At 33.5% G+C, this 19,504-nt stretch overlaps 1 long non-coding RNA gene across 1 annotated transcript in view; it reads left to right on the plus strand.

The window, feature by feature from the left end:
- LOC126745615 (uncharacterized) overlaps nt 1-16,024 on the plus strand; it is a 37,036-nt gene extending 21,012 nt beyond the window's left edge. The window contains exon 2 of the long non-coding RNA XR_007663612.1: nt 15,478-16,024. This is a non-coding gene — a long non-coding RNA (uncharacterized LOC126745615). The remainder of the gene's footprint in view (nt 1-15,477) is intronic.
- The last annotated feature ends 3,480 nt before the right edge of the window (nt 16,025-19,504 follow it).

Below are 19,504 nucleotides of genomic sequence, written 5' to 3' on the forward strand. Positions count from 1 at the left end.
TGTAACAATACTTAATGTGCCCTACTACTGTAGTTGAAGAAAAACTCTGTATCTGACCTCTATGGTAATACAACATCCTAGCTTATCATTCTTTTTTTTAATAGCTCATTTACACTCTCGCGCGAGTGGCGAGACGAGGCGCGAAGCGACCCACGAGGCAAATGTGTAAACACTACGTTGGTACCTCACCTCGCGTTCCGTCTTGTCACTTGTAGCGCTCTCGTCGGTAGCGGTTTTTTGGACGCGAGTGAAAGGACCTCGCGAGAGATACGAGCGTGGCATTTACACTCGCGTTCTCTTTTCAGTCGCAAGTCGGCATTTTCCCGCTCATTTTTTGTTCTTTAGTTTTGGCTAGTTTTGTTTGTGTTTGACGCTATGGATTGGTCTGAAGAAAATACTTTGCCTTTTCTAGAATTCCTTCAAAAACAATCGGCGATTTGGCATCCCAAACACAAATTTCATAAAAACAATCAGATAGTTAATGACGCGTGGACGAGAATATCTGAGTCCATGAGTTAAAATGAGATTAAATGATAACCGAGCTTCAGGCAAAAAAAAATTCTCTGATGGCAACTTTTCGTCATCATCTACTGCGTAAAAAGCAGTCCTTAAAAAGCGGGGCAGAAATAGAGGATATCTACATGCCAGTATGGATATATTATGATGCGATAGAATCGTTTCTGGCATCAGTCTATATGTGTGATAAAACTGTAAATAAGGAAGAAAACGTAGGTATAGTTAAAACCGTTTAAATTATCTTATTGTTTATTCAACAGCTATAAAAACATTAAGATCGGCAGTACAGATTTATTATAGCGGAAAAAATCACGTTCCAAGTATAGTGGGGTCAAATTAGACCTTTCAATTTTTTTTAAACTAAAACAAAAACAAATTTAAAGATATGAAAATAATAATATATTAACAACTCTGAGGCCATATAAACCAAAAAAAATTGCACTTAAAATAAAGCTAGACTAAAAAATATAAGGTTTTTTAAAAAATAGGCTTTTTTAAAAATGACTCGAAAATAAACCAAAAAACACAAAATTTAGGTGAAAAATTAAGAAGATGTTCTTAAATAAATGTGAAAACGTTCAAAACACTTAAAAATAAAATCCTAAAAAGTTTATAAAAAAACTAACAAACATGTTTGAACCTTCTATTTTTGGCAGTTATTGCAACGAATTCTTTTTACGCAATGATTTTTACAAACTTATTTATGGCAGTTATCACATATAAGTGATTGTTTATTATCATTGGGTGGACAAATAGAACACCTTGCACGCTTAGGTGGTCTTTTCCCATTTTCATTTCTGCCTGGACTGGATTCTGACCAATTCGATGAATAAGCGCTTTTAATTCCCTGGAAATATTTTCCATTTGAGATCGGCGAATTAATTGGTTATATATTAGATCTCTTCCTAAGGTAACTGGAAACTTTTGGTGTGTCATTTCAGCCTCTGGATGAGCATTATTATATAAAATACTTCCATTTACAGCGCTAATATCCATCATTTGAAACCAAATTGCTTGCGGCCATCTTCTAGTGCTACCAACTTTATAATTTGCACACGTCTGATCTAATACATCTACCCCCACTTTGGTAATATTGTAAAAGTCTATCATGTCTGGAAGTTTATTTTCTCTATTCAAAATTTCTATCATTATGATGAAAACTTGATATAAGACAAACTGCTCAATTTTTTACTGGAACATAAGATAGCAAAGTCACGTCTCTGGTAAATCCGAAAATCGAAGAATAAACCGGTCGCTGCTTATTTAGCAAAAATTCCTTTGGTAGGTCCCTTTCGTTTTTTCGGATAGTACCGACATAGGTAAGTTTACAGCGTTGTAGCTCTTCGACAAGCTCTAAAGAAGAAAACCAGTTATCCCCAGTAACATTTCGGTTAGAATTTTTTATCGGATCAACTAAAGAAAGAACATTGAGGGTGGGTATGGCTAGCTTCTTAGGATTCCACATTTGAGTGTCTTTTCCGCGTCCGAGCATCACAGAGACACATCATTTTGATTCCGTATTTTTCCAGCTTACTTTTGATAAACATTCGAAATCTACAATTACCGCGAAAACCAATCAACATTTCATCCACAGTTATATATTGGCCACATGAATAGTTTGTATGACAATTATTCACGAAGCGATAAAATATATCGGAAATATGGGCTAGCTTGTCTTCGGCTTCAATGCGCTGACTTCTGGTGTCTGGATCATTAAATCTCAAAGCTGTGAGAAGAAAATTAAATCTTTTTGCAGTCATTACGGAACGAAATATATCACGACCCGTGTCACCCGTGCCATCAGTTGCGAAAAGGGAATTAATATCTTCGTGGTTCGACTTGAATACGCCTGCCAAGAAAAGGAGACCAAAAAATGCCAACATTTCGGTTTCGTCAACATGATTTAAAAATTGGCAGGATAAGGCATTGTGCCCATAACTAGGTTGCAAGCTCGTTATTTTTTCATTGGTCTTCTCGATAATTTGCTCGATTATTTTATCGTCAACTAACAGCTTAAAAGCTTCTGTGGCTGAACTTGGTTTGTTAACTCGTGCTGGTCCAGAAAGTCCTGGTAGATGCGAAACAATATTGCTTACACGAGCATGGCTTGTGGCAGGAGCATTTTTTTCTATTTTTCCCATAATAGTAGCTTCTTACGCCAATTTCACTCTCATCATCACTACTATCTTCCAAAATATCTGGTTCAGTATCCAAATTTATTTCATCTGGCAAATTACCAACACCCGGTTCAGAATCACTATCGCTTGCAGAAATATGTTCACTAACGATAGTCTCGGCATCAGAAATGTCGCTGTCATTATCAAAAAAAGTGTTAGCAAGCTGTTCTAGCTCGTGCTCTGTTAGTGGTGCCTTTTTATCCTTTAAAGAAGCTATTACATTAAAAAATTAAAAAACCCAAAAAATTACGTTTTACGTATGGCGAGGTCAATTTTGACCCATTTAATTCACAGACCTTAGCTAAACGAAAACTCAAATGCAACTGCTGCAGAAATATTCTACTCAGTACGGCCGAGAAATACATGAAAGGCAGTGTTGCCACTTGCAATAGTTTTTCTTTAATAAAATTTTTTATTTTGGATGGGGTCAAAATTGACCCACCATACCAGTTAAGGGTTAATATTATTTTATCATGACTAAAAATTAGGTTGTTTAGTTTGAAAAACACTAGCGAATTCGTTTCTTATTTCCATGGAAGCCTGTGGTGAACGTCTGGCAACAGTTTGTATAGATCTTATAGCAGAATTCGTAGATTGATTTGACCTCCAAGATCCACCTTGAACAATTTCTCCATTATCAATAGCGTCAAAAGTTCCAGGAGGTGTGTAAATGTTTCTAGATGTCCTACTATTTCTAAGGAAATTGTGCAATAGAATACAGGTCATTGTAATCAATATTGCCTTGACTTTCTGAATTTCCATGGGTTTCTTAAAAATTTTAAAAACTGAAACGAGAACACCAAAAACATTTTCAACGTTAACCCGAGTACTAGACAGTCGTCGGTTAAAAGTTCGTTGTAGTGAACCGATGCCAGGGTTTCCTGGAAAAGGTTTTATCAAGTGTTCGCTCAATGCAAACGCTCCATCTCCGAGAAAAACGTATGGGATGTGACGTTGTCTTCCAGGAAGCGCGCTATCAGGTGGTTAATTTATCGTGTTCGTGATAATTTTTTTCCAAAGGACACTATTTCCAAGTACTCCCCCATCGCTAATTTTTCTATAATTTCTATATCAGAATTAGAGTCAACCTACGTCAACTGGACTCTGAAATTTAGAGAATTTTTTTAGAAAAATTTGTTTTGAGTACGGCTGAACAAACTTTTTTTTTAAGATTATCAAATGTCAGTATTTTGCGCTTAATCTGACAGTAATATTTTTTATTTGCAGCGTGAACAACGCAACAAAAATTGCTATTGTTTATAAAAAATTGTTGGTAAACACGATTGTTTAAATAAATAAAGAGTAAATTATCAACCTATCGATGAAATAAACATTTTTGTATAACCAAACAAAATTCCATTCAAGTATCTACAGTAGTTTATGAGAGAATGATTTTACAATAATATCTTGCAAAAAAATTAAACTGTTGATAAAATAAACAAAAAGCGGGATATGAAAACAACATTCTGAGCAATAATTATGTGTCAGATCTAGAAATGCATCAATTTTCAAAATCGATGATTTGATGGAAATTTCAGGGCCCAGTTGACGTGGTTTGACTCTATAAAAATAAGTAAAATTATTTCTATAAATTTACTGTTTCACACACCATCCCTGCCGCTTAAAAATGATGAAATTATTCCGGAGTGTGATGACATAACTCAGCATGATATAACTCAGCATAACATAGCGATGAAAATGAGACATTCAACGAGCAGAACGATGATGAGAGCTGCGAACAGAACAGAGTGCAAAATAAGCAGATTAACAATAACAAAATGCCTACCTCCCAGCAAGTAAAGCGTCCGCGTCGCAATGGAAACAATGAAACGGATATTCGGCAGAATATCAAAGACACGGTATGCAATATGAACAGTTTGTCACTAAACAGGAAATCGAATGATGAATGCGATCAGTACGCGCAGCTAAGGGCTACACGATTACGGGAATATTCGACCCTAGAACGTCGCCAGAGTATGCATAAAATTAATGAACTTCTCTTACAAAATCCACCTCAACAATTACTATACAACACAAATTCTGCATGTACACCATCAGCGGCATATTTCTTATTCTCCAACTCCTCAGTTCATATAGATCTTCCACCCATCAACGCCCGCGATCGTCCTTCATCTTCTAACACTTACGTTTCTCAATCACAACAATCTCCTGTAGAGGTGTGTATTCCAAATCGTCTCTCTTCCCATAATTCTACATGCATCAATGAGTCATCTCCGATAAATAAAACTACTTTGCCATCACCACAATGTCTCATTGTTCTTTCCCAACAATTAATGGGGCCATCTACTTCTCAAAACATTTAAGATGCAGCTTATGATTCTGCTATGAGCAACAAAGATTTTGTGTAATAAATAATATTATTATGTACGTTTAAAGGGCAGAATGGCATGTGAATGTGGAAATAATGAAAAACTCAATAAACAAAAAAGTCACTAAAAACTATGTGTTTACTTTCATTAATTACCTGAATTTGATCTTTCAAAATTGTATTAATAGCAATGCAGACTTCAGGTACAATTATCGAGATGGCTGAACTCGAAATTTTAAATAAATAGTGAAGGCTTCTAAAACTATCTCCTGTAGCTAAAAAGCGTAAAGTTACGGTTAAGCGTACTTTTGCTGGTATAGCTACTCTTAATCTAGTTAGTATTTTGCTTCTTAATTAAAGGTTCGACTTTCTTTAATAGATACTCAAAATCATCACGTGGCATTCTACAAAAATTGCTTAACTCTCCAGACTCCTCACTGAGCATTTCTTAACACATATTTTCCATACTTTGTCTATAACAAATAAATATATCAAAACAATATCGTACCGATAGTAACAAATGCGTAAATAATAACACAGGATATTTACAGGGTTCTATTGCGGTGGATTGATAACAATCACCATCTTCTTGGGGATCGCCTTTTTTCCCTTGTTTTTTGTGACTTCTTCACAACATAGTAAAAACTTACTAGGAAAAGGGTTGATGCCGCTAAGATTTTAACATCGTCCATTGTAAAATATCTTATTAGCTCTAGGCAGCACGATAATGAACTGAACGCACCGCGAGAGTGTGAATACAAAATTCGTTTGCGTTGATCGCGCGAGCTACGAGGTGAAGTACGGATACGAGGTACGAGGCGAGGCACGAGCCGAGAGTGTAAATAAGCTACAAGGTGTTTATATATGTCTTATTATCCTGAGGAGTGCGGTTGCTAGATTAATTTGAATATTAGATAAATGCATATTATCTAAAACTATCATATTGAAATACTAGTAAAATCCTTATTTTAGAAATTAATTTGTATCCACTTAAATATAATTTGCTTGCGTCTTTTTTTTTATCACGAAGAGAGGTTAAGACAAAAAATATATAAAATAAATATATAAAAAAAATATATAAAATGGAGAGGGATTTTTAATTACAGACTTGTTTGATCATGTAGACAATAAAAATTTTATTAACTGTTTCGAAAAATGATCTGACAGCTATAGAAATCTAAATATGTGTATGAGCGTGTCATTTTCATTGAAAGACGCGTCTGACTTTTTGTGTTGCGAACTGTTTGATGATATCTTTGCAATTACTTCATTAAAGCAAATTTTACTATTAATATTTGACATGTAAACATTCTCCATGGTAATTTATAAGTATTGCCGTTGAAAATATTTTCTTTTCTTTCTTGAGATTTGCCGCCCCTCAAAATTCTGCCACCCTGGGCACTTGCTCCGACTGCCACTAGTGTAAATCCAGGACTGCTTGCGAGAAATTACGACCCTACTTAGAGGGATACTCCTTTAAAGTGATAACAGATCATCATAGTCTAAAAGAACCAACAGGACGGCTTGCCAGATCGATATTGCGGTTGCAACAGTTCGATTTTAAGGTTATTCATAGAACGGGCAAAGATCATATTGTGCCGGATGTTCTCAGTAGAGCTGTGTCAGAGATTGCTAAATTAAATGTAAACCAGGAACCAGGAGTTGCAGATAAGTGGTATCAAAGAGTTTTCAAACAAGTCTTAGAGAATCCTAATAAATATCCCCAATAGCGAATTGAAGGAGATTTACTTTACATATAAAATGTTATAACTCTAGTTAGCTAGATTTTTGGAAGGAAGTAGTACCCAAGGATGAAAGACGTATGATTTTGAAAGAAAATTATGATTACCCTTTTGCTGGTCATAGTGGTGTCATAAAGACATACGAAAGATTGAAGCGTCGTTATTATTGGCCGAAAATGAAAGCTGATACCCTCCGATATGTTAGGCATTGTGCCAAAGGTATTTCGCAAATCCGTTCCGGGAGCGACTTGGATTAATGGGACAACAAACTCAAGTTTTGAAGCTATGAAAAACGATTAGCGTCGATCTTTTTAAGTCTCGTTCTACTTAGGGATACAAATACGTATTGGTCGTCTTGGATACCTTCACCAAATTGCTTTTGTTCTTCCCTTTTGCTCAGCTAAGACCCTCTATGATCGTTTCTCTCTAAAACTTTGTGATTTGTCGTATTAGTGCTAAATTTCGAGATGAACTTTTTCCAAACTGCGTGAGCAGTGTAAGGTCAATATCCAATATACTCTTGCTTATCATTTTTAGGCCGACCCCGTTGAGCGTGTGAATCAAGTCCTTAAAACTGTGTTAGGATGTTATATTGAGGATAATCATAAGAATTGAGACCGACTTTTACCTAAGGTTGGTTCTGCCATCAGATCTTCAGTGCATGAAACCACCGGGCTCACTCCCTATTTTATGAATTTCTTTAGAAAATATAAACCCTTTACGGCAAGTTCGCGTGAATTAAGTAAAGTATATAGGGATATTGAGGAAAGACTAAAGGCTACCTCAAAGATCAAAGAATCGTTATAATCATCGATGAGGACGAATGAGGTTTGAGGTCGGTGAGCGAGCTTATCGCAAAAATTACGATCTTTTTGATGCTAGTAAAAACTTGCAAAAACTTCTGCCAAACTCGCACGAAAATTTTTGAGTCCCTTTACAACAAAGAATAAGTTATCTCCTGTAATCTACAAACTGATTGACGAAAAGCGCAAGTTTAAACGTGCTTGGGATGTTCAAGATTTGAAAAAGATCTCAGAAGAAGAGTTACTTACTAGTTTATTCTGATTAGACCTTATCGATTTTGCTTACTGATCAAGATGTATGTTTTTTTCATATACGAGTTTTTATAACTTTAAAAAAAACTGCTCTTCGGATTTCATCACTTTCCCTTAGTGCCTGAATTTTTTATTATTCAAGAGAATGGTATTTGTATGTATTTTTTTAATATCCTCCTAGGACCTAGCGTCCATTTAAATGGACATGCCAGTTTTATGTTTCCAGTTTCGTTAATTTATTATTTAAGCAGCTTAGACCTAGCGTCCATTACGTTGGACACTTCGGTGCTGCCGCCCAGTCTGAATTGGTCGACTTTAATTGTGCACATGTGCTGGGAATCAGTTGTTTGTTTTCTGTTGTGATGGCGGCTACACGTGGTTCTCGTTATGATGGTATGTAGCCTATTTTTTAACGTTTTCTAATGATTTTTGTGAAAGTTTTTATTTGCAAATGTTTAATAGACATATTTAAATAACATTACAATAAAAAAAATTAAATAAGTTTTGTATTACCCTAAGTTATTCGCGTCCATTTATCTCATGCACATTTTAAATTAACTCATTAATTTATTTTAGGAATTTTTGCCAAGCAAAGAGTGCTTCGGCCAGGGGAAAATGACGAAAAATTGGAGCAAATACTAAAAATCATTGGAAATGATGACTCTGACATTGAAATATCTGATGATGTTGAAGATATTTAAACTATGGATAATTTAATGGGGAGAGAAGAAGAAATAATTAATGAAGAACTAGTAAGCAGCAGTGAGGAGGAAGAAAAAGAAGATAGAATTCCTTTTAGTGTCCTAAGAGAAAACTCAAAAATAGCCAAGCAATCTGTGCATCCTTTAAAGCGAAAGTCTTGGAGAAGAGATGATACTTTTGCACCTCCAAATTTTGAAGGCCCCTCTAGTGAATGCAGCGCAGAGCTCCGGTATGATTGGACTGCAAAATCGTATTTAGCCATGTACTTTGAAGGTGAGTTATTCCAAAAAGTGTGTGATTGCACAAATGCAAGGTACTTTGAACTTAAAGGAGTATCTCTTAAATTGACTCTTAATGAGATTAAACATTTTTTTGGAATAGCTTGTTTGATGTCCTGTCTAAAATATCCCAAAATCAGAATGTACTGGGCAAAAACCACCAAAAATTTCAGCTATTGCAGATACAATGACTCGAGATAGATTTTTTGCTATAAGAAGTAACCTTAAAATCGTCATTGATGGCAGCATCGCTGAAGAGGTTCGCAGGTCTAACAAATTTTGGAAAGTACGTCCTATTATAAAAGCAGTATAGCAGGGGTGTTTGCGAAATATTGTACTGGAACCATTATGAAATCTCGTGTACCAGCGGCAGCAAATTTAACTTCGGAAAAAATGATGGCCAAGATAGGTAGAGGCAGCTCGGAACAAATTATAAGACAAGATGGCGAAATGAGGCTATAAGTGCAATATCGGACTAACCCACAAAAATTCAAAATCGGCTTTATTGTAGAATATTATCCGTCAAGTTAAAATCTATTTATTGCACAGTAGACCAAACGATCTATTCCTTTTCGTTACGAAATGGCAGCACTAAACTAGTTAATGAACTTTATTATTGATAAAAGTTTAAAGAAGCAAAGGGGACTATCCTCAGTTAGCCCACTGTGCTGCTAAAAGTAAGAAGTTTGTGTGCTAGAGACACCCTAAAAAAACACTAAACTGGCGGAAAGTGGAAACGCAACGGTCATCGGTTTTGATCTAATGAAGACTCGTCCTACACCTGTACTTACCACAGGCATTTGTTACTATAAAAGGTAGTTATGGATTTACTGCTTTAATATACATAAAGTGGGAACCAATAATGCGTTCATGTTTGTATGGGATGAAAGTATTGCTTCCAAGGGGCCGCAAGATGTGGGTTCTTGTATTTTATATTACATACAAAATTTTGTTACATCGAAAAGATTTATTATGTATTTTGACTAATGTGGGGGTCAGAATCGCAATATAAAAATATCATTGATATGTAACTATATTACTGCATCTCCATTATTTACTATGGAAGAAATAGGTCATAAAATCCTTGTAAGTGGTCATTCCTATTTACCATGCGACAAAGATTTCGGAATCATAGAAAAAGAAAAGAAATTTCATCTACATGTCTTTATACCTCAAGACTGGCATACAGTCATAAGACATGCTAGAAAAAAAACCCTTTACCATAATAGAAATGGATAAGTCAAGATTTTTTTCCACTAAGGAACTTAAAAGTAACATAATAAACAGAAAAGTATCTGAATCAAAAACAATGGTGGAGTGGCTCAAAATCTAATGGTCAAGGTTTAGAAAAGATTATCCCAATACTATTTTAATTTTTCCCAATACTATTTAGTATAAGTACTCGAATAATGAAGAGGTTTATTTTAACACAGTAGATCTTAGTAAAAGGAAATCTGTTTCCTAGGAAATTAAGGATCTGCCTCTTTTATACCCAAATGGTTATGCCATTAATGAAGCTAAAATAAAGGTCTTCTTGAGTTAATGGAATTCATATTTCCTATATACCAAAAATTTTTATGAAAATCTGAGGTCATCTGCTCAAGCAACTGGAGGTGAAGTAGTTAGCCCAATTGAGGAAGAAGAAACTTTACGTATTTAATAACTACCTACTTAATAAAAAAATAAAGTTTCTATATTTTTTTATTTATTCTCGTGACAATATTATAAAAAAATATACAAATATACAAAATAAACAAATTCCGCAAATTTAAGTAACACTCAAGAACATTCAATTAATTCGAACTACAGAAATGTCCTTTTAAAAGGGTTTTGCGCACTTACATTTTCGTATTTTTTCTAAACCTATTTTTTAGCACTTAATAATATTGGGGTTAGTCCGTTTTTGCACTCATAGCCTCAAATAGTAGTTGTACAATGGTATGATCTGAAATCTGTACTTTTGGCATCTACTGCTCTGAGAATTCAACCTAGCGAGGAGTGTAAAAGGTGGTCTAAGAAAGTCGTTAAATACATTCAGGTTAAAAGACCTTACGTTGTTGCTAAATAAAACGATTGTATGGGAGGAATAGACTTGATAGATCGAATGATTAGGTATTACAGAATTCGAGCTAGATCAAAAAAATGGACTGTAAGGGTCATTTTCCATTTCTTTGATCCACTCAACTTTTGACAAATACACCCAACCCACAAAGTAAATCCCAAGAAAACATCCGAGGTGTAGGTACTAGAAGAAATCCTGAGGGAAATATCTTTGTCGATTTACCGTCATTATGCACCGAAAGAAAACGGAAACAACACTTTCCAGAAATTGCCGCAGACTTAAAAAATTCGGTTAGATGTAAAAATTACTCATCGTGCCAAAAAAACCAAGTTTTTTTGCAATACATGCAACACATTTTTGTTCATTACTGGCAGCAGAAACTGTTTCATGGAGTTCCATAGCAAATAAATTTAAGTTTACATTTATTTTCTGCGTTTTCATAGGTTTAGATTGAAATGTTATTGAAAAAAAAAATTATATATTAGGAATTTTTGTTTAGGTTAAGACCCAATGACCATTTTAATGGACGTCATGTATCTGTCAAAGTAAGAAAAAAAATAAAAAAAGTTATTAGTAAACAATATATGTATTTTTTGTTATATTTAAAAGCCTCACAACCCTAACTTAACAAAAACATGTCCGGGTCCCAGGAGGATATGTGGAATACTGTAATATAATCATTTCCTACAACTTATGTAAGAGTTCTGCTACTAAATCCTTTATTTTGTTTTCCTCAACATGAAGTAACATTTCAATATCTGAATTATTTTTCTAATTCTGCCATCAGTATTGTTTCATTCTAAACAATTGCATTTACTAATTACTCTATCCTTAGTCTTAAAATTATTGATGACATTCTGCACTTTTTTGTTGTTTACTTGAAAAATGCCTATCAAAGAAATTCACAGAAAACATTTCGAAGACTTTTCGAAAACTATTCCTTATGTAGTACCACTTAATAAAAGGTATTTTCTCTTGATTAGAAATCGTTTATTAGAAACTATTGAAACTTGGTATGGTGGCTTACTCGCACCTTTAAAAAAGTCTAATACAGTTTTTCTGTAAAATATACAAAGAAGCCAATATTTAACATAATCATAATTCATATAGGATTTCCTATGGCCAGCTTGGCGATGCACCACCCAGTATATTGCCAACAGTATATTACATTTATGTTAAACATGTCAGCTTATTATCCAGTGCATTCAAGATGAGAGGAACAAATTTATTTAAAATTCAGACGATATCGCTTATTTTATTTTTCTTGTTGTTTTATGCAATAACAATTTTCTATACAGGCCAGCTTAAGTAGAAACTATGGCGTCAGCATTAATTTTTTGAATAAAACATTTTGTATATCATAACATTTTATAATTCTACAACATATTCTGAATACTTTTTGTAGAGCATGCCATATGAGTTAAGTCAACGGTTTGTCAAATTTGACGTAATAGATTAATGAAACATACGAAAAATCAAACACAAAAATCTATACATTATTTATTGCAACTGATGTTCAATTTATTAACCATTTACTTCAATGCCTTTTTGAAGTAATTGCACATTTTCAATCGTTTGCGAATCAATTAAATTAAACTCATTTGGTTTATGCACATAAACTTTCGACTTTAAATGGCTCTATAAAAAATATAATAGGGTTATTTTTTTCCTGGCAGCCATTTAATCTATCCTCTTCGTCCAATTCATCTGTTAAAAAAAGTTATATCAAGAAATTGTCGAATGGCGATAACAAAGTGAGGGGCCTCTTGTGGATCAGCAAATAAAACAGCTATAGCTCCAACTGTACAAAGTCCAAGTAACGCTGTCTGCTTAATGTTTCTTCGTAATAAAAAGGGCTTAAGATATCGATTTTTTATAAACTGTATAATATTCTTGGGTCCAGTGAGGATTTTCGGTTGCCGAATATCTGCAATTTTGCTTGTAAACGTGTTCATTTAACGTAAAAGTGGCCTGATAGCTAGCGAGACAAATTATATTTCGAATTAAATTTTTATTATTATTGTTGGCCTCCAGAATCTGCTCACAAAACTGCAGTTAGTGATTAAAATCGTCTTCTTGTTAGAAGACGATAGTTATGATATACAAAATATTCCATTCAGAAAATTAATGCTGACGCCATAGTTTCTACTTGAGCTGCCCTGTATAGAAAACTCTTATTGCATAAAACAACAAGAAAAATAAAATAAGCGAAGTCATCTAAATTTTAAATAAATTTATCCCTCTCATCTTAAATGCACTGGATAATAAGCTGACATGTTTAACATAAATGTAATATAGTGTTGGCAATATACTGGGTGGTGCATCGCCAAGCTGGGCATAGGAAATTCGTTATATATTATGATAATTTTAAATATTGGCTTCCTTGTATATTTTACACAAAAACTGCATTAGACTTTTTTAAAGGTGCGAGTAAGCCACCATACCAAGTTTCATTACTTTCTAATAAACGATGTCTTCTAAGAATTAGTTTTTAAAAATTCTTCAAAATGTTTTCTGTGAATTTCTTTGATAAGCATTTGTTAAGTAAACAACAGAAAAGTGCAGAATGTCATTAATAACTTTAAGGGTACAGTAATTAGTAAATGCCAATGCTTAGAACAAAACAATAATGAGGGCAGAATTGGAAAAAATAATTCAGATATTGAAATGTTACTTCATGCTGAAGACAACAAAATATAGGAATTAGTAGCATAAAACTTACAGAAGTTGTAGGAAATGATTATAGTACAGTAATCCACACACTAAGAAATACAAATACCATTTTCTTAAATAATAAAAATTCAGGCACTAAGGGAAAGTGATGAAATCCGAAGAGCAGATTTCTTTTTAAAGATCAGTTGTACTTGTACTTTATAAGGATGATATTTATTTATATGAAGTATTTTTGTCACTGGCCCTACTGATTCGTATTCCTATTCTTGGAAATTGTAATAATTGCCACATGGGGGTTTTTCTCCGTTTCTAATAGAAAATTCAGCATCTTCTTACTTTTATAGGTTTTCCGGTAATTCTGCAGTTTAGCGGCTTATGTCTAAACTAACAAAAAATGATAAGACTCTTCGCACAATGGGTAGATTTAGATATATATTTTTCACTAAGAGTGGCGGAAATCCAAATTTTATCACGACACACCATTATCACGCACTAACTCACTATGGGACGTGATTAATCATTAGAAGAATCCTATATTCGATTAGTTTTGTTAACAAATAGGTGACAACTGAGGTGAGGTTAGTTGTGGTGTTGCCAGTTCTGTCGTTAACTGCGTTTTGTCATTCTTCAGCCTTGTCCCCAGTGTGGCTGACTGAATGCCTTCTCTAAGGTGGAGAATTCACTCTGTATTTTTTTGTCACGTGAAATGTTAAGTATTATGCGTAAAATAAAGTCATATAATTTCACAAAAACTGTTTTTACCTTTTCTTGTAACCAAATCTATTATTTTCATGCAACAAACATACCGAAGACACCCATAATGTATTATTGTTTTGGTAATTATTAGATTTTGGTCCGAATTAAAAATAATATGATTCTACAGTTTAGCGGCTTTTGTCAAATTTAGCGTATTTTCACTATTTTGCAAAAAACCCGTTTAATTTTCGTCAGTTTTAACAGAAGCCGCTAAACTACAGAATGATAAGTTTCTTGCATGGCCGTGTTTCGTAAATTTTGTTTTAATTCTGCTAACATTGACTCTAGTAATTGCAGGATGATCAACATAAGTTGCTAATAGATTATAGACTTCCTATTGTCTACGCACCCAGTCTCCAATGCCTCCAATTATCTTGAGTATTTAAATTCGTTCTTTTTCAGATAAATATATTTTATTAAAAAATTATGCATGAAATGACATTAAATATGACTATTATAATTGCAAATGGGTGACAAACCATTAACAAGTAAGTTCTGAAATTGGCAACTGTTCGAAAATAATATATAAGGTCTACTTACTTTCTAAGAAATCACAAAACAAATTAATGTTGGCGTCATAGTTTCTACTTGAGACATTCTGTGACCAATATTTTCACTACAAATGACGCATTGAATCAAATGGATAAGAAAGTAAACATTAATTGCAATAAATATAGAATCAAAGCTTATGTTTTAATTTGATGTTTCGTTAGTGTGTTATGTCATATTTTAAAAACCATTGAATTTGAGCATATGGTTTGCTATACAAAAAGTATTCAAAATTTATCATAGAATTGTAAAACGTTATAATGTACTAGATTGACTTAAGATAGCTCACTCCTATACTTTACCTATTACCTATTAGGCTATTAACTTATTTAAGGTTATAATTCACGAATACTATTTTATTTTCAAATATTTTCTTTAAACAGGGTTGTACGACACATGTGCTGAGTTGGATGAGTATAGATTTTAAGAAATCTCAGTACACTCCGATTATTACCAGAAAAGTATATTAACGATAAATAGTAGTTCATTTATATTTAATTTTTAAAAACATAATATTTCACTATTTGTATTTCCAAATGGTAATAAAACTGTTTTAGTCTGATTTGATTATTTATTAAACTTATATTTAAATATAGTGTAGTACGTTTTAATATAACAATATGTCTCTTTTATTTTAGCACTTCTTAAACACCTAGAAATCACTCTACTCACAGTATACGATGCTCTACACCAAGCAGCCGACTACGCAGTTCTTCTTGCCATGAATATCTGCTTTGGAATTATTATTATATTCCTCATCGCCAAGCATATTTTGCAAACTATTAATATTTATGAGCCCAAATATTATGCTGCGCCGGCCATATTTTAACCGCACACGACTAATTTTGGGTGTACATCATTTTCCTGTTTGTGGGGGACGCGATAATTAACTGGCACACAAATACGAAAAAAATGCCATTGAAAAGAGTTATTCACATTTTACTGTGTATATATAGCTTCCGAATTAAAAGGGTTATTTTTTTTATGTTAAAGCGATCTTATACGGTTTTTGTATGTTTTATGTTTTGTAAATCGAGTCATAGTTATATATGTTTGCCTATAGAATAGTAAAAATATTAGCTTGCTGTATTTATTATTGTAAATATAACTAGGTAGTGTAAAATCTATTTTATTATATTTTTTTTAAATTTATTAATATACATGTGTTTGCCTTTTAAAACCAAACTCTTTTAATCTATATTTGTTCTATGTCGATAAATTCTATAATCTATACAGAGTGTTTTTTATATATTGCGACAAAATTCAAGAACGTGTTCTTTGGACAAAAATTCGCAAAAAAATTTCTATAAACATAGCTCCCAAACCTTTTAGATTTTGAGCTACAGATCAAAAATGTTGCAAATAAAACGGGGAATTTAAAAATATTTTTTAATACAAGAAAAACCAGTGGCGTACAATTTTTATTTATAAAAGTATTCAGCGGAAAACCCGCACACACGCCACTGGAGAACATAAAAATGTTAAAAGTATATAGGTAAATGGCTCTGGATACACAGACCCTGCATACCAATCTTTGGACAAATATCTACAGGGGTATTTAAGTTATCGAAAAAAAATTATTTTTATGTTAAAACTTTACCACCCTGTACCTCAAAATCTAAAAGGTTTAGGACCTATGTTTATAGAAATTTTTTTGCGAATTTTTGTTTAAAGAACACGTTTCGGAATTTTGTCACAATATATAAAAAACACCCTGTATATTTATGTTAAGTTTTCATTTAATTTTCATTTAGTTTATTTAGTTCATATTAATTCTTGTTCTTTTATCACTCGGTATTTTTCTTTAGTTAAATTTAATGCCTTTGGTTGACTCACCTTGTTAAGGAAGTATTTCATTTGTTTAAATAATTTATTTTTTTGTTGAATTTCAAGACCTCGTTTTGAGGCCTTAAACAGTGCGCGACATATTCGAGCTCTAATCGTCAAACAGTTTAGAGTCGCGACTCAACACCGAAAAATCGCTAGCGTGAAAGTGTAGATAATTCGCAAATCTCGGCCACCGATAATAGAAGGTAAGGTCTCACAACAGCGTTTTCAAAGTTTTTAGTTAATTTCAGTAAGTGTTTACAGTCCACTAAATTACCTTTTTTTTCATCGTGAGTTAACTAACTTTTTTATTTTATTTTTTTTATTTGGACCCAGCGCAATTAATCAACATTATTTTTGGTCACTTCGAACCGCATTTTTGCTATTCACACTTTGGCCTTTTGAAAATTAACTTATAATTTTATAGAATAAACCGCCCAGTTAATTCAATCATATAGGCTTAAAAAGTACAATTAATTAGTTGATCAATTTGCTTCTCTTTTTCAATTTCAAAAATACATTGCAATATTCATTTCATCTTTAGTTGGTTTGCAGATAGTTTAAATATCGATCGCAAACATTTCATCGTATTTTCTTAACAAGAATTTATGAATTATCGTTTAAATCACAGCATAAAGAAACCAGCAGTCGCACTCCGCTCGAAAATGTAAGCGAACTAATAGCATCCTTAGCCATGCCGCAGCCATGTTCTCCGGATGCCGAGCTCACTGTTTATCGAACTGTGTTCATAGGTGTATCGCCTAGTTCAGCGCCGTACTTAGTGACTATTTTGATAGCGTTTTTACAAAGCGTAGCGTTTTTTATAAAAACTTTTGTGATTTTGATTAAAATTACTCAAAGAATGGTCTCTTAAATTTACGGTACATACCTAATTAACTTCCTGCAGGTATTCTCCTATATCGTCGTTGTTAGATGTAGAAATGCGATGTTTATTTTTGTTTAAATATTTTGTTAATGTATGAACTTTATTAATATTAAAAAATAAATATTTGTACTATGTAGGTATTTTTATTTTACAAGATAATAATATCTAAAAAAATTGTTAAGTCCGGCTCTGGCCAAGGCAAAAGCTGCGTCGACCGTAGCGAGTGTCAGCGGCATCCCTACTATAAGCAAATATGCCGCTCCTGCGTTAGTACACATGCACCGAACTCGCTTATTCAAGCCAATGTATTTTTATTGAAGTGAGACTGCTGGTTTCTTTATGCTGTGGTTTAAATCAACACAGGTCGTTTTTCAAGTTGAATTCTTTTGCAGGATTATATCTAAAGGTAAACAGTGCACATATTTTTTTCCAACAGGTTTCATTTTTATATTGTTTTTAACAGGGTGTCACAAGTACATTCATTGGAGTTTTTTAATTGTTGCTTGTATTGTATACGCAACATCATTTTCGTTTTCTTATAGTCGGTCTAAAGTCGGTCTTGAGACTCCGTTTCTTGCCTTTTTTTGAAATTTTCTTCTGAATTCATTTAATTTCTTCTGTTTTCTTCGTTTTTTTTTCGGATATAGTAGGATGTCCGATAAACTGAAAAGAGCCAAAGTTCTTAGACAAACTGAATTTAATCGTCTATCGGATATTCTTAATATATCGAGAAGTGCTAAAGAAGACACTTCCCAACACATAATCTTTAAATTGAGTTATGATATTTTGGAATCAATTAGAACTGAGTTTTTCAAGCAGCATAACGTTGTCATTAGTTGCATTCTAGATGATGAGGATCAATTCACCGAACAAGACGCGGTACGAAGCTCATTTGAAAAAGATTTTTGGTATATTAAATCGATTTATTTTGAGCTGTTTGGAGAATCATTGACTACAAATACTTCGTCTTCATCATCTAGTAATCAGTCCCATGTAACACTGCCAAAATTAGAGATTCCATCCTTTTCTGGAAATATTACACAGTTTGCCACGTTTAAAGATATGTTTGATGCTTTGATTCATAATAACAGTACTTTGCGTAACATAGAAAAATTTAATTATCTTTTGAGTTTCTTACGTGGTCAGCCTCTGACCTTGATTCAGAAGTTACCGATGACAGATGTCAATTACACAACCGCTTATGAAATGCTAGTTAAGCGATATGAAAACCCTCGTTTAGTTGCGGCCACACACTGGGCAGCTATCGAAAATACCCCCAAACTCACAACTGAGAATCCTGCCGAGTTAAGACAACTTTTGGATACATTTTCTGATAATCTTGCTGCATTAGGAAATCTTAACTTTCCTGTAGCTTCATGGGATTTCATTTTGGTTCAGATGTTGCTTAAACGCTTACATGTTTCTATTGCTACTGAATTCGAATTGCAATATGATTCACATACTACTCCATCATTTCAACAGCTTACAACCTATCTACATAAGCGTTGTGCCGCTCTCGACAATGTTTGCTCAGCCCTTCATGAAAAAGATAAAAAATCACTTAAGAGAGAGGATCGCTTCTCAAATTCCAAGGTTGCTCTTCTAGGCACTGAGCAATCTAAATCTAGCAGTTGTGCTATTTGTAAAACAGCACATTCTGTTTATCGTTGTCCTATCTTTTTAACAAAAACTCCTAATGATAGATACCAACTTGTAAAATCGCTGAAAATGTGTTTAAATTGCCTAAGTAGTAGTCATTCTGTCAAAGAATGTAAATCGCCGCATGTTTGTCATAAATGTAGACAAAAACATCATACTTTACTTCATTTTGAGAGAAATTATTTTTCTGGTAGTAGCAGCAGTACTACACCACCCGCACTCTCATCAACCAGCTCCATCCACAATGATCAACCATCTAGCTCTCAGGCGGACTCCAGGTCTACCAATTCTTC

The sequence above is a fragment of the Anthonomus grandis genome, chromosome 16, assembly GCF_022605725.1.
Source record: "Anthonomus grandis grandis chromosome 16, icAntGran1.3, whole genome shotgun sequence".
Classification (NCBI taxonomy): domain Eukaryota; kingdom Metazoa; phylum Arthropoda; class Insecta; order Coleoptera; family Curculionidae; genus Anthonomus; species Anthonomus grandis.